We start from the raw sequence: 14,774 nt of genomic DNA, 5'->3' as shown, positions 1-14,774 counted from the left end.
AGGTAGGATTGCCTCCTTTCTTTCTTTCGTTCTCTTTCTTGCTTGCTTTGGTTTCCTGGAGGACTTGTTAGCAGTTTCAGAGACCGCTTGCGCGCCTTACAGAACCACTACTGTAGGACCAAAGAAATTGGGTTGAACAAACATTGTCCTGGTTGTTTGAGTCTGGCCAGTTTCAGGCTGGCAACCGTTTCTGGCGGAGCAGCTAGTCTGCTCGGGAGGTGGATCTGCAGCATGTCCATCCCTAACATGGACCCAGAAGATGTTTGCCAGTAGTACGTCTTTCACTCATCACAGCGTTGCGTTTCTCTGTTCAATTAGGTGGACTAGACAGGATGTACAACCACACCAGAGCCACACCAGCGCACATCAGCACCAAGACCAAGAGGCCCATGGCCAGGTCACCATGGCCACCAGGACCAAGGGTGACCTTGAGAGGACAGAGGTGACGCTGTCCTGAAAAGTGACCCTCTACTGGGGAAGAAAGGGGCAGAGTCTGGCCTGTGGCTCCTCACAGCAGGGAAGGAGGTAGGAGGCTGGAGCGTGGGAACGGGTGGGTTGATGCCGTGTATGAGGGTACCAACCCCTCTGTGTGCTAGAGACAGATGGCAGAGGTCCTTGACTATTTGGGGAAGAAACAACCATTTTCAAGCAATGCCTTCACTGCCTCTCTGCATACAGGTGATAGTCCAGTAAGTCCATGGACGAGCAGAGCTAGAGAATAAACCAGAAACCGTGGTCCTGACCCAAACTGATCCTGACCCAAACGTGGTCCTGACCCAAAGCTCAGGTTTTTTTAAGCTAAAAGAGGGGAGATTCGGACTAGGTATAAGGAAGAAACTTTTTACAATGAGGGTGACGAGGGACTGGCAGAGGTTGCCTGGAGAGGTGGTCAATGCCCCATCCCTGGAAACATTCCAGGCCAGGTTGGACGGGGCTCTGAGCAACCTGCTCTGGTTGGAGATGTCCCTGCTCATGGCAGGGGGGTTGGGCTAGATGGCCTTCAAAGGTCCCTTCCAACCCAAACCATTCTCTGATTCTCCGATTCTATGACCCAAAGAGCTAATAGTCACTGATCAGGAAAGGACCAAGACTAGACAGGCAGCTTGGATGTCTGTGTGTACATATAGGATGTGCATATGTAGATGTCAGAATGCCATACTGTTATTATTCATTATTCTATGGTTATCTATAAGATGACCCCCTTTCACGGTACCACCCTACCTGCTGAAGGGCCATGAGTGGAGGCACAGCGCTGGTTGGGTTTGGGTGGGTGCCCGGTGGTACGCTACATGTATAAAGAGGTGAAGGGTGAGTAGTGACTACAGGTAGCATCTCAGTTGCGTTTGGGACAGGACTTTTAGGGGATGCCAGGCTTTTCCCAGGCTGGTTGCAACCATCCCAGCTGAGTTGGCCACCACGCTGGGGCTTCGGGAGGGCGGCAGGGAGCGGGAGCCGCGGGCGGCGAGGCAGCGCGCCCCATGTAATGAGGCTGCCGATGACAGATTTACCTCCTCTATTACCTTGTGCGGCACGTATGTTTATGTTGTGGCTACGAGCATTAAACCAGGGCAGATTAGTTGTGTTTGTGCAGCTGCCAAGCTCGCTGTTGTGACATTTCCATCTGCCTCGCTGTTGTATAACCCTCTGCTCCCGCTGAAATGAAGAGCAAGGAAGAAATCCCCTCCTTCCCCACTCCTCGTGCCGGGGCTGGCAGGGCAGCTTATCCCCAGCCCTCGGCATTGAGTCCCGAAGCCCTCCCTCCAACCTAGACCTGAAATCCTGTGTCTTGCCCCATGGCCTTGGGCTGTCCAGCAGCCAACGGAGAGCAAAACCCCTGTTTGCGCTGATGTATTTCAGCATCACAACTGGCTCTGATAAGCTTTGAGGGCTGACAGTCATCTTCAGGACAAAACAATTTAGGACCTGGTCCTGGGAAGCCCTGATTTTCACCTCTCTGGTGTGCACCAGCAGCAGCTATCAGCAAAGGCAGCAGCTCTTCGTGCCGTGGCAGAACCTTACCCTACCCCATCCCCCCAAAAAAGGTGGAGTAGGATAGAGAGCATCTCTGAAATGTCCCAAATCATGGCCTGCAGAGATGTGCTGGCAAAGGCTGGTGGACCCAGGGCTTGTTCCTCAGGTCTCCACGGTCTGGGACTCGTGTGGTCGGGCAATGTGGCTAGGCAATCCTAGCAGGGCCTCCATCCCCCATCGTGGATGAGAAGGACCAGAAGTTGCCCTATGAATCCTTTTGCTTTAAGAGACTTGGAAGAGGATTTCACACCCTGCACTCCCAGGAGAAGGCCAGATGGAGAGGGGTGAGGCTTAGGACAAGTGGATAGGGGTTAGGATGTTTAATGATGCCTTAGCAGTGCTGCCTTTTCAAGTTTTAAGAGTGTCTTTGCTTACTAGCTTGCTCCTACCTCGACAGTAACCTTTGGGATAGCAAGCTGGTGGGGTGAATGTGGGAGACGATGAAAAACGGGGAGGTGAAGAAACTTGTACCAAACATATTGTTGGCTCTTGGCCTGAGACGCTGGGCCAGCTCAAGGTCTTGCCAAGATCCTTTGCGCTGGGAGGATACGCTGATGATGACAGCCAGGTATTTTTTTGATGCAATTCTGCGTATTAATCGGGAATGTACGTGAAGTCCCATTTCCCTGAGCACCACAGGACCAAGTAGGCTGTAACAACCACGAGCCCAAGCCCAAGCCTGCCTGGAGCCACTCCCGCACACCCTGTGTGCCTTCCCATTGCGTTTCCCAGTGCTATTTCTGCTGCCTCCCTGGCACTTTGCTGGCTTTCTCTTTGCTTGCTCATCCCTCCGCCGTAGATTAAAATACGCACACACACCCTTTTGTGCAAGCAATTGCAACCCAACCTGGGAGAATGAGCAGTCTCTCCTCCATCCTTTGCAGAGATTCCCAGGGAAATCACTCATTTTCTAGCCCAGCTTTGGTGGTTTGTGGTCTGCGTGGCTTTCACCGAACCTGGGTGAGAAATTCTTTCCTTTAGCCTCAAGGCAGCGTAGCAGATTGGCCAACGTGATGCTCGGCTTAAATGAAACGTCCCCTTGGATCAAGGTAAGGACTGATGGCCGTGCAACTGCAGCCTCCTGGAGAAGGGGAGATGCTCTACAAGGTGCCTATCTCTGTCCTGCCCAGTGGAAAGGGTCACGGGTCCCTTACCACCATGACTGCCCCTCAGAGAGCTGCCCCATGGGGCATCTGTCCTGCAGTGCATGGGTACCATGACCCTGGGTGTGGAGCAGAAGAATCATAGAATCGTAGAATGGTTTGGGTTGGAAGGGACCTTTGGAGGTCATCTAGCCCCCTTGCAGCGAGTAGGGACATCTTCAACCAGATGAGGTTGCTCAGAGCCTCGTCCAACCTGGCCTTGAATGTTTCTAGGGATGGGGCCTCCACTACCTCTCTGGGCAACCCCAAAGTCAAAGAGGGCTTACCTCTGGAGTCAGGCAGCCCTTGTGATAGAAAAATCCCATCTTGGGGTGGAGAGGAAGACCCAAGGAGATATTTGCAAAGACTAGTTCTCCCAAAAGCTGCCCGGGACTGGGAGAAGCAGGTGGACATTACTCTGGTTGGATTCTCAGAGGGATACAGGAACCAACAACTGCAGCAATGAAGCATAGGAAAAAAGGGATTTTATTTTGGTGGGGAAAAGGTATTGAATTTGGGAGTTGTCCTGGGTTTGGCCAGGACAGGGTTAATTTTCACCGGACTCCAGGAAGGGGCACAGCAGGGGGGTGGGGGCTGACCCCACCTGGCCAAACAGAGCCCGGTATTCCATACCCTGTGACGTCACGCTGGGTTCCGGGTGGGGGGGGCGGCGCGGCGGGGACTCACTCACGGCTCGGGAGCACGCGGCGCCGGTCTTGTCGGAGAGAGAGGGTCTGTTGTGCGAGTTTGTGTCCTATTTTCTCCTTATCTGTATCTTTGTTGTTACTGTTCCCTCTGTTTGCTGTTCTGTTAAACTGCTCTTATCCCGACCCACCGGTTTCTGCCTCTTCTTTCCATTCTCCTCTGCACCGCGGCGGGGGGAGGGGCGGCCGCGTGGCGCTTTTTGTTGCTGGCGGCAGCCGAAACCAAGACAGGAGTCTGCATCCACCAAGATAAATTTACGCATGGGATGTCCTGCAGATGGAGGGAACTGGGGGGCCACTGGGGCCACTGAGTAACCCAGATTCCTACCACGTGTTAGTGTAAGATGTTTTTCGGGGGGGGGGGGACGACACCAAAACAACTTCTTTTGCAACATTTATGAGAGTGGCCCACGCACGAAATGATGTAAGACGGGAATGGTCTTTTTTGGCCGCCGTGCTCGGGACAGAGTGTCTCGGGACTTCTGACAAATAACGAATGAAAGACAAATGTTTTGGGACTGATGCTGATGCCGCTGTGCGTTACCCTGTCGGGATCGAGAGGTGAGCTGGGGGTCGTGACCAGCAGACTCCCGCATGAAGCAGCACAATGGAGATATATATCCTTATATTTATTTTTTTTCTTTGCATGATGGACACCTGTCGCTCTTTTACGGGGCAGTGCACCATCAAACAGCCAGCACATCCGAATGCGCTGCGCGAGAGCAAAACATCTGGATGTGCTGTGCAAGAAATGAGACGTGGGCAAGTCACGCCCCTCCGGATAATCTGTTGTTCAAAGTGAAAGCTCACCACAGAAATTCGGAAAAGGGGGGGAGCAGGGCAGGACTCTTATTATGCTTGGAAACTATTTAAATATGTCAATATTAAGGGAGCATAATTACCACTCAAGCAATTCCAGCAAACAAGTCGGTAACAGAGCCTACTTTATGGGAAGTGCATTTCCTCTTGGCAATCTTCTGGATGGGAATTATTGAGCTCTCCTGCTCCCCTCTATCCGCTTCATCGCTGGCACTGGAGGGACCAGCATCTTCCAGCCAAGCGGGGCGGTGGAGCGATGCGTGCTGGAGTGAACGCAACGGCACACGGGGGACCATGCTGGTCAACGTAACCCACTTGGAAGTGATGCCCCAACCTTTGAGCAAGGTCTGCTGCGGGTCTGAGGACATCGAGCAGCCTCGTGGTGCTGAGGAGCCCCATCCCATGCTCTCCTTGGGGTCAGTGCCAACCATCATTTCCGTGGTCAAGATCACCAGGAGTAGCTCAGTGCTACTTTGCTTCCCAGAGCATCTGCCCGGAGCAGCCTTTGCAGCCGCGCTGAGGGAAGAGTCAGAGGCAGGAGACGACTGCAGTTAAGGGACCAGACTCCATCCCCAGATCTCCTGAGTCAGCTCCCAGCATTGCCACCGACGTCGCGTGTCGTGCCGGGTGAGTTGCTTCACCCTTAGTGACGCCGGCTCCTGCCTTATAAAGCCCTTCTGTGGTCAGTTGTGTGGCAATGCAGGGTCATGCTCTGGCTTGGGGAAGTTACTAATGGTCTTTGACTTCTTCTGTTTTGAAAACACTGAACCCAAAAGCGAGGTTCCTTGAACCATTACTCATCAAAGGAAACAGCGGCTTCCCAAAGCCGCTGAGAACCTTCCCAGAGCTGTCGGAGGTGGACAACATCCCCCTCCCTATTGGGGATGCTTGAGGCACATCCAGGGCACAGAGACACTAAAACCAGACAATTCCCATGAACAAAACCCGTCTCACGGGAAAGCTACCCTGTAGGGTGGCCACCCTGCAGCCATTCCCTCCAGGAGCACCCACAAATGCTGCTGACCCCTCAGCTACCTAATGTCATTTATGCAAGAACCCACTGAGGACACCAAAAAATAATCTTCAGCCGAAGTGGTGGCAGTGGACTTCATCACTCATTAGCTAGGGTCTGTATATGATCCTCATTATTGAGTATGAGCATCGTCAAGCATCCCCATGTGTTGTGGAAGGGCTTTCATCCACACTTTGCAGATGGTGAACCAAGATTTCAGGGCTTTGTCCCAGACCACCCAGGAGGCTCACCCATCTCCACCAAGATGCTGGTTGACGTCCCCTCTGCTGGGACCCGATGCTGGTTGACAGCAGCGCTCACAGACAGGTCCCAAAGTCCGTGTGAGGTAAGACAATGCTCAGATGAGGTGGAGGCATCTGGGTTTGGTCGTTGGGCTCTTTGCATTCCTGGTTTTGCCACCATTTTGACTAGTTTGGAATTGCCCTAGCTCAACATCGCAAGCCCGATGTGAAGTGTGTGAGTGCTCATTATTGTTCGTAACACATGGACCATGGTATGGGCCCTTTTAAATTCATTAAAAGCAATTGGATATTTTTAATTGACTCTTTCTTTTTGCAGTACCCACCCAATTTGAGTCCTAATCCCATCTAATGGCTGCAGAGGAACTATAACAAAAGATTAGCTCATGTTTGGTGTCTGGTTAGTACCTGAAAGGCATCTTGAAAATGTAAAATGCCACAGAAACGCTGAATAATCTTATTTTTGCTGTCAACACTCCCCTTGAGCAATGCCCTTAAGCCTGACAAATGCTCACCGCAAGCGAAGCGAAAGTCCACTCATTATATTTGAACAATCGAATCTCATGCCCTGGCGTACAGAAAGCCCACCGCAATGGTGCCTGGCCAGCTGAGGACATGATTTTTGCTGAGCAGCCCCATTTTTGAGTTGCCCCAGGATTTCTCATAGCGAAGACCACGTTTCTGCCTGCCGTAGCTGCTGCCATGCGAGGTCTGGGCTTCGGTGCCCCAGCAGAAAGGTGACAGATGGGGACACCCATCTGCAGCCCATGGGGAGACCTCAGCTGAGCTGCTTCATTTTCCCGTGTTTCACCCTTCACAAAGGGTGTTGGCAAGCGTTGCGCTAAATCCTTGCTGAAAAGCCACCACTGCTACAACAAATATTTATTAAGCGTATTTTTTCCATTGTATTTTGCCTGCTTAGGGGGGGACAGTTCAAGAAAGATGAGGAGCTACTGGAGAGAGTCCAGCGGAGGGCTACGAGGATGATGAGGGGACTGGAGCATCTCTCCTATGAGGAAAGGCTGAGGGAGCTGGGCTTGTTTAGCCTGGAGAAGAGAAGGCTGAGAGGGGACCTTAGAAATGCTTATAGATATCTGAAGGATGGGTGTCAGGAGGATGGGGCCAAACTCTTTTCAGTGGTGCCCAGCGACAGGACAAGGGGCAATGGGCACAAACTGAAGCAGAGGAAGTTCCAGCTGAACACAAGGAAGAACTTCTTCCCTCTGAGGGTGACGGAGCCCTGGCACAGGCTGCCCAGGGAGGTTGTGCAGTCTCCTTCTCTGGAGATATTCAAGACCCGCCTGGACGCGGTCCTGTGCAGCCTGCTCTGGGTGACCCTGCTTCGGCAGGGGGTTGGACTAGATGACCCACAGAGGTCCCTTCCAACCCCTACCATTCTGTGATTCTGCGTGATTCTGTGACAGCCCCATTCCCTGCACCCAGAAGACACCTCGCTCCACACCCGTTGCTATTTTTGCTGCATCCCTCAGATCGTACCAACCAATCCCACAGCTGTGTCCATGCTTTTCTCCCCAGACGGCCCCACCTCACGGCATTTGGGAGAGCCGGGGCTGCCTGCGGCCGCACACTCTGTGCCGCATTGATCCGCATGGTAATTCCTCCAGTGGCGTGGGGCACGCTGTGCATTAATCTGCTCCCGTTAGCTGTAAATTGATAACGTTAATGCTTGGAGCCCAGCCTGCAGGAGCATATGGATGGCTTTCCACTTGCGCCGGGCTCCTGCTCTTTCTCACGGCATGCTGTGACGCAGGGCCGGGCACCGTAATGCATGCGGTTTTGGGGGGTGGAGGGCAAGCCTCTTAATGTGGGTAATGCATTCAGGAAGTCAGTTGCGGTAAAAAAAAAATATTCAACAAAACCTTAGAGGAGGCGACGGGGGAAGGTCCTGTCCATCAGGCTGCCGCGCTGCTGCAGGGTTAGAGCGGTGATGGAGACCCCGCCCAGCCATCGCAGCGTCAAGTCCGGGTTCATTATGGCGAGCCACAGAGGGGACATGAGCAGTAAGGACAGACCTGGAGCTGCTGGAGGGGGGTCAGAGGAGGCCCCAGCAATGATCCGAGGGCTGGAACCCCTCTGCTGGGAGGAAAGGCTGGGAGAGCTGAGTCTGTTCATCCTGGAGAGGAGAAGGCTGCGGGGAGACCTTGGAGCAGCTGCCAGTGCTTAAAGGGGGCTTAGAAGAGAGCTGGAGACGGACTTTTTAGCAGGGCTTGTGGTGATAGGACAAGGGGTGATAGTTTTAAACTAAAAGAGGGGAGATTCAGACTGGATATAAGGAAAATATTTTTTATGCTGAGGGTGGTGAGGCACTGGCAGAAGTTGCCCAGAGAGGTGGTTAATGCCCCATCCCTGGGAACATTCAAGACCAGGTTGGATGGGGCTCTGAACAACCTTGTCTAGCTGAAGACATCCCTGCTCATGGCAGGAGGGTTGGACTAGATGGCCTTCAAAGGTCCCTTCCCACCCAAACCATTCTCTGATTCTGTGAATAACAACGACGCAGATGAACTCAGTGGTGGCAAACGCTGAGTGCCTCCATCAGGGCAGGAGGTCTTGGGCAAACGGAGGAACTGCTTGGTGAAATGCGGACAAACGTGCTGGTGCTAACGGCAATGCCAAGGCAGGGAGCTTGCTCCCAGGCAGGATGGCAGGAGTGATGCTGACGTTTTACGGCACGGACCAAGCTATTCAGATTTGCAGCTTTTCAGTACCTGAAGGGGGCCTATAGGAAAGATGGAGAAAATCTTTTTAGCAAGGCCTGTTGCGACAGGACAAGGAGTAATGGCTTTAAACTCAGGAAGGGTAGATTTAGGGTAGATAAAAGGAAAAAATTTTGCAATGAGGTTGGTGAAACCCTGGCCCAGGTTGCCCAGAGAGGTGGTCGATGCCTCATCCCTGGAAAAATTCCAGGCCAGGTTGGAAGGTGAGAGACTGTCTGGCTCCCAGCACCCGGGGATGCCGCACGGCTCTTCCCTTGCTGGCGGAGGTCGCGGTCCTTGATCCAGGCGTCCAAGGCTACGCTGGCCTTGACCCGGCTGTAATTAAAGTCGCTTCATCATGAGGGTTTAATTTTTAGACAGCTATAATTAGGAGAGAAGAATCCCAGCCAAAACGTGCAATGTTGGGCCCGATAGGATTATATTTCAGGACATCACAGAATCACAGAATCACAGAATGGTAGGGGTTGGAAGGGACCTCTGTGGGTCATCTAGTCCAACCCCCTGCCGAAGCAGGGTCACCCAGAGCAGGCTGCACAGGACCGCGTCCAGGCGGGTCTTGAATATCTCCAGAGAAGGAGACTCCACAACCTCCCTGGGCAGCCTGTGCCAGGGCTCCGTCACCCTCAGAGGGAAGAAGTTCTTCCTCATGTTCAGCTGGAACTTCCTCTGCTTCACTTTGTGCCCGTTGCCCCTTGTCCTGTCGCTGGGCACCACTGAAAAGAGTCTGGCCCCGTCCTCCTGACACCCATCCTGCAGATATTTATAGGCATTTCTAAGGTCCCCTCTCAGCCTTCTCTTCTCCAGGCTAAACAAGCCCAGCTCCCTCAGCCTTTCCTCATAGGAGAGATGCTCCAGTCCCCTTATCATCCTCGTAGCCCTCCTCTGGACTCTCTCCAGTAGCTCCTCATCTTTCTTGAAGTGGGGAGCCCAGAACTGGACACAGTACTCCAGATGGGGCCTCACTAGGGTAGATTAGAGGGGGAGGAGAACCTCCCTTGACCTGCTGGCCACACTCCTCTTAATGCATCCCAGCATACCATTGGCCTTCTTGGCAACAAGGTTTAGGAGGCCTGGTGGTGTTGGGGTGATGGTTGGACTTGATGATCTTAGAGGTCTTTTCCAACCTTAATGATTCTGTGGTTCTGTTATTTATTATAGTGCATCCCACCACGTCATCCTGAGAAGGGAGGCTGCTCCACGATGGTTGCTCCACCTTCATCACTCCTGGTGGCCATGGAGGGTGCGGACACGGGAAATCTGGGTTACTCACTGCTTTGGCTGGATAACAGCATCCTGCAGCCATGAGCTGCTTGCTTGCCCTTTCCTGATGGGATGTGTGGCTCAGTAAGGACAGACTTTCTCCAGGTGGGACAATAGTATTTGGTGGCTGAAATTAATAAGTTCTTTTAAATTTAAGGAAAAAATATAAATTTAAATTTTCTGTTAGGAGCAGCCCTGCCAAAACCTAATGTAGATGGAAATACAAGAAACTGGAAACTGGAACCCTTCGAGATCAATGATCAAACTGCTGTTGTCTTCAGGAGGGCCAGAGCACAAAGGACAACCCAGCTGTGTTGCAGGGAGTAATTGTTCTCCTAAAGCAGCGGGTCACATGGAGGAGCAATTTCTGGCTGAAATCCCAATGGTGTTACGCTTGGAGAGAGGACCGAGGCACTAATACCAAGGAAGCTTGGTACTTCATGTCTGTTTTGTTTGATGAAAAGTTATCAAGGAAAAAAGAAAGGGAAAGTAGGTTTTTTTTTTCTCTAATATGTAAATGTTATCCCAGAAAATAATTTCTCTGCCCTGTCATAAATCCTGGAGAGGAACTTCTCTGATGGGCATTTCTCCCCAGCTGTCACCTGAGATGGATGTATGGGAAGATGTAGAAACAAAATAAGGAGATTTAAAAATAATCTAGATTCCATTTCTCTATCAGAGGTAATTCAAAGTGAGCCTAACCATCCACATTTCGTTGCCTGCAGACAAAACAAGATGTAACGTATATCCCTTCAGAAGCACTGGCAACGATTAAGAGAAAGGCTTTGGTAGAGCGTGTTTCCTTGAATAAACACCAGCTCTCCTTCCCGGCCTTGGCACCATGTACCGCGCCGCGGTGATCTCAGCGTCTCACAAAATGAATTTCAGATGAAAAAACTAAACTGGGGGGTGCAAAAACACACCAAGGAAAGAGGATCACCTCCTTAGGCAAGGCAAGGTCTCCAGGGAGACCCACAGCCCGCTCGGTTTTCCAGCAAATATTAAATATCCAGCTCTGCACGGCCTCAGGCACCCTTGGCCTGGGAAGCCCTGCCGAGGCAGAGCATCTTGCTGGTGTCATGCTTTCATATGGATGCAGGCTTGGATTTTAACCAAAGCGCTCTAATGGAGATTAAACAACTCCGCAAGCAGCTGCTCTACAGTGATATTAAGTGGAGACTGGATAAATTTATCAATTTAGATTGAACTGGGGAAGTTCTGCTAATGCACTGGAACAACAAAGGTGCATAGATGGCAACTGCAATGCTTAGGGAACTTCTTAAGAAAAATCCAGCTGAGCCTTATAAACAGATGTCCTTTGTACAACCGGCATCTGAGGAGCGAGCAAGGGAGACGCCGTCTGAACTACTTTAATTAATTTTTTTTTTTTTTTGCCATCAGGGACCTGCCTGAAGTGTGAGATGTGTAGATTATCAATACCATTACAACAGCCACATGGCTGCAGGGAGTAAAGGAGGGAAGGCAGGATTTGTATGTGGCCCATCAGTGCTTGTTAAGGAAACGGCAATTCTGTTTTTTCTCAAAAAACAGAGTAAAGAAACCGTGTCTGTACAATTTCTTTCTGTGGGGCAGGGGTGTCTCCGAGCGCAGCACCTCGCAGCTATTTACAGAGGTCTCTGAAGCTGCCCAAGCATCAGGCTGAAGACCTGACAGAGGTTGCCTCGCTTGACACGCACACAGCTAACGACGGAAGAAGGCAACGCAGCTGAACTGACAGCTTTGAACCCATACGTATGCCTTCCAATTATTTAAATGGCCTGGTTAGATAAACATCGGCACCCAGGGATGGCCGTTAATATGCACAAGAACAAATGTTCCAGATTTGTAGCCCATAACTTATTCAAACCAGTTGTTTGGGGAACGGGGCCGTTGCCCTTGTGTTGTCTTCAAACCCGAAGCCTCCCAGGGAAGGGACCTGTTTGGCCCCATTCACCTGGCCATGTGCTCTTACATACAAACGAGGGTAATCGCATGGGTCGAGTGATCACAGAATCACAGAATGGTAGGGGTTGGAAGGGACCTCCGTGGGTCATCTAGTCCAACCCCCCTGCCAAAGCAGGATCACCCAGAGCAGGCTGCACAGGACCTTGTCCAGGCGGGTCTTGAATATCTCCAGAGAAGGAGACTCCACAACCTCCCTGGGCAGCCTGTTCCAGGGCTCCGTCACCCTCAGAGGGAAGAAGTTCTTCCTCATGTTCAGATGGAACTTCCTCTGCTTCAGTTTGTGCCCGTTGCCCCTTGTCCTGTCGCTGGGCACCACTGAAAAGAGTCTGGCCCCATCCTCCTGATACCCACCCTTCAGATATTTGTAAGCATTTCTAAGGTCCCCTCCCAGCCTTCTCTTCTCCAGGCTAAACAAGCCCAGCTCCCTCAGCCTTTCCTCGTAGGAGAGATGCTCCAGTCCCTGTGTTTGAAAGGTCTGCAAGCGTGCTTCAGTATCAGAGGAGCAGTTCCTCTGCGAGTGGTCGTTAGCAGACAACAGGGTGTTTGTATTTTGCCAGGGAATTGAGCAGGCTGCATCGTCAGCATCCTTCCATCACCGCTCCCCTTGTAGGTCAGATCTGCTCTCCTCCAGTCAGAGCAAGGGCTGCAATGCCAGGTCCATGGCGGTCCCAGGAGGATGCTGCCTGCTGTGGCTCACATCATCTTGGCCGAGTCCCTCCTTTGATTGTACGAAGATCTAAGAGCAACCAAGCTCTCCATGGGGTGCTGTGGGTCTTGTTGCTCATGGCAGGGTTTGAGGCCAAAGAAGTACCTGGAATCATAGAATCATTAAGGTTGGAAAAGACCCCTAAGGTCATCAAGTCCAACCATCAACCCAACACCACCATGCCTGCTAAACCATGTCCCAAAGTGCCACATCTAGATGTTTTTTGAACCCCTTCGGGGATGGGGACTCCACTACTTCCCTGGGCAGCCTGTGCCAATGCCTGGCCACTCTTTCAGTAAAGAAATTTCTCCTAATATCCTGAGGCATTGACGAGTAAGTGCTAATTAAATGTAACTCTGCTTCTGGTCTCTGGCTGACCAGGACATCCAGATGTTGTCTACAACATGGTCACCGTTCCCAACGTGTATTATCAGGTGGAATTAGCAATATGTCTTGTTGAAAGTTCATGCCAGGAGATGGTGCCCTGGGGAAGGGGAGGAACACACACATCAGCCTGCCTTCGTCAGTCATCCCACACCAAGCTGCATGCCCTCCAGTAGCAGGGTGGAAGCAAAGAGCTGGCAGTTAGAGAGATGGTAAAACCTTGCTGCCTGTCACTCAATGGCTGCATCAGGCCTCATACAGCTCCTCCTTGCAAGTTTGACCCCAACCCTGGCATCTTTGCTCAGCAGCAAGGCAGTTCTGCAACACCCAGCATTACTGCTGTGTCCCTCACCTGGATCAACCTTCCCTCCTATCAGTTAAACCACTGGCGAAGGGAGGTTTGCACGAGGATGCTCTTCCTGGAGTGTTGGGGTCGATGTAGCTTGAGAATTAGCACGACTAGGCCGTTTAAGTAAAACAGCATAACTGAACAGGCTGCTGGAAAAGACAGCTAAGAATAGCCATTGAGAAAGTTCTGAGAGTGTACGTGATGTGGGTTAGCAAAAACAAGATGTGTTCAAGGACGTGGAGGCGGTCTGTTGCTATTAGCGTTAGTGCATAGTTACCAATCATAAGGGAATATGGGGTGCGTGAACAGCGTGTGATTTATGTCTGTAGCCTATCCGAATAAGCGTGATCGCATGTACAGATATGAAAAATGTATATAACCATGCAAGCGGAGCAATAAAGCGAATCGACTGTGCATTGCATCAATGTGTGAGAGTCATTCCTGTCCCTGCATGGATGCTGAAACTCGGCACTGGAGCAGACACGGTTGCAGTTGGGTGCTGGCAGCACCCCAGCTCTTGCAAAAGCCCCATCACCATCAGCAATGCTGAGCTGCAAGCTTTCCCAGCCACCAGCAAGAAATGTTCTTCTATAGCCTGGGCCAAGTGGAGGACAACAGTGACTAGTGGTTGCTACTGACAAAACCAAGGCAGAGCAGATGGGAGAAGAAAGTGCTAGCTGTCACGGGCAAGTTCTCTGAGTGACACAAGTAGGACAATAAATGAAGACAACGAGCAGACAGCACTTTCAGATCACTGGTTTTCCAAACATTACCTGACTCTGTTTAGCTAATTTTACCCTTGGTCTGCATGGGAAGGTGAGCTCATCCCACATGCCTGAAATACAGCACCTCAATACAGACGTGGGCAAGATTTACAAATATATTTGTAAAAATTTATTTTGCACTTCTGTTAGGACTAAGCGCCGGTGTAACCTGGGCTTTCTGGGCGTGAGACCTTCCTTCGTTGGAGATCGATGGAGGGAGGGGAAGGTGAAAGGTGTGTTCTGCAGACAGCCAAGGGGGAGAGTCTGCTGTTCCAGTTATGGGTTAGCGGAGTTAAATTATTCTTTATCCTGGTATTATGTACCTTTGCAAATCCAACTGGTTGAGGAAAAAACAAGAACACATGGTCAGGCTCTTTTAAAAATTGATTTTGCTATACATTGGAATGATACAAGCCAATGGCAGAGATGTGTATTGACATTTCTGAGAGCCAAGTGACGTCTGTGGTGCACGGACTGGGGGCGGTGGTTTGACTTCTCGTGGGTTAAGGGGGCTGTGTCTTCATTGCTTAACCACAACCAGCCACATGCGGACAACAGGGATGTTCTTGTCTGCTTTGGAGGCATAATAAATTCACTCACATGCTGGAAGAGGGTGCTAGATGGAGGAGTTATGCCATAA

Source organism: Opisthocomus hoazin, chromosome W (genome assembly GCF_030867145.1).
Source record: "Opisthocomus hoazin isolate bOpiHoa1 chromosome W, bOpiHoa1.hap1, whole genome shotgun sequence".
Lineage (NCBI taxonomy): Eukaryota > Metazoa > Chordata > Aves > Opisthocomiformes > Opisthocomidae > Opisthocomus > Opisthocomus hoazin.
Note: the sequence above shows the minus strand (reverse complement) of the source record.